The 700-nt window shown below is 40.1% G+C and overlaps 1 non-coding gene across 1 annotated transcript; it reads right to left on the minus strand.

Moving 5' to 3' along the window:
* Window positions 1–226: 226 nt before the first annotated feature.
* Window positions 227–298, minus strand: trnac-gca (transfer RNA cysteine (anticodon GCA)). Its single transcript has one exon. It is a non-coding gene; the product is annotated as a tRNA-Cys (tRNA).
* Window positions 299–700: the final 402 nt, after the last annotated feature.

The raw sequence follows: 700 nt of genomic DNA on the forward strand, positions 1-700 counted from the left end.
TATAATTTGACATAAGCTTAAAAGTCACACATGAATCTAACATACTTACATCAGCCATATTATGAAAGCCCAGTTTGTGCTCTATGTAAATAAGTTGAAATGTATTAGATACTACATTGGTAAAGATTTGAAATTTACACAAATTTAAGAAGAGCCCAGATTCACTGCAGGTCTTCAAAAAGGCCTCAAACCCCAGAGGGTTAAAGGTACTGCAAAGCAAGCCAGCAGGGAGTACCCAGATTTGAACCAGGGACCTCTTGATCTGCAGTCAAATGCTCTACCACTGAGCTATACCCCCACAGGTAAATGCAATCATCTGACAACAGGTGTGTTCTAAATCGATGTCATTTTAATATTGGACCAAGGATTCATAGATTAAAAATCAATCTGCAGTTTCCTACTGCCATGGGATTATCTACACATGACATCATTTGTAGGCTTGGTCATTTCCAGACGACTTTTAATGTTGTAAACTGTTAACCAGTTAAGGATACCTGAATCAGCGGAGTCAGGCAGGGGTACGCAGATTCATCCAGGGGGCCTTCTGATCCGCAGTAAAATTCTCTAACACGCACTCTACTTGGTCCCAATGAAAAGAGTGTTAACTGGTCTAGGTGGTCTACTGGTGTGGGAATTATTTGTTACAATGAAAACAGTCCCTGCTGGTAGATGTGGTATAATGATCAGGGCAATATATTGT

This window comes from Hemibagrus wyckioides, unplaced genomic scaffold, assembly GCF_019097595.1.
Source record: "Hemibagrus wyckioides isolate EC202008001 unplaced genomic scaffold, SWU_Hwy_1.0 Contig2, whole genome shotgun sequence".
Taxonomy (NCBI): domain Eukaryota; kingdom Metazoa; phylum Chordata; class Actinopteri; order Siluriformes; family Bagridae; genus Hemibagrus; species Hemibagrus wyckioides.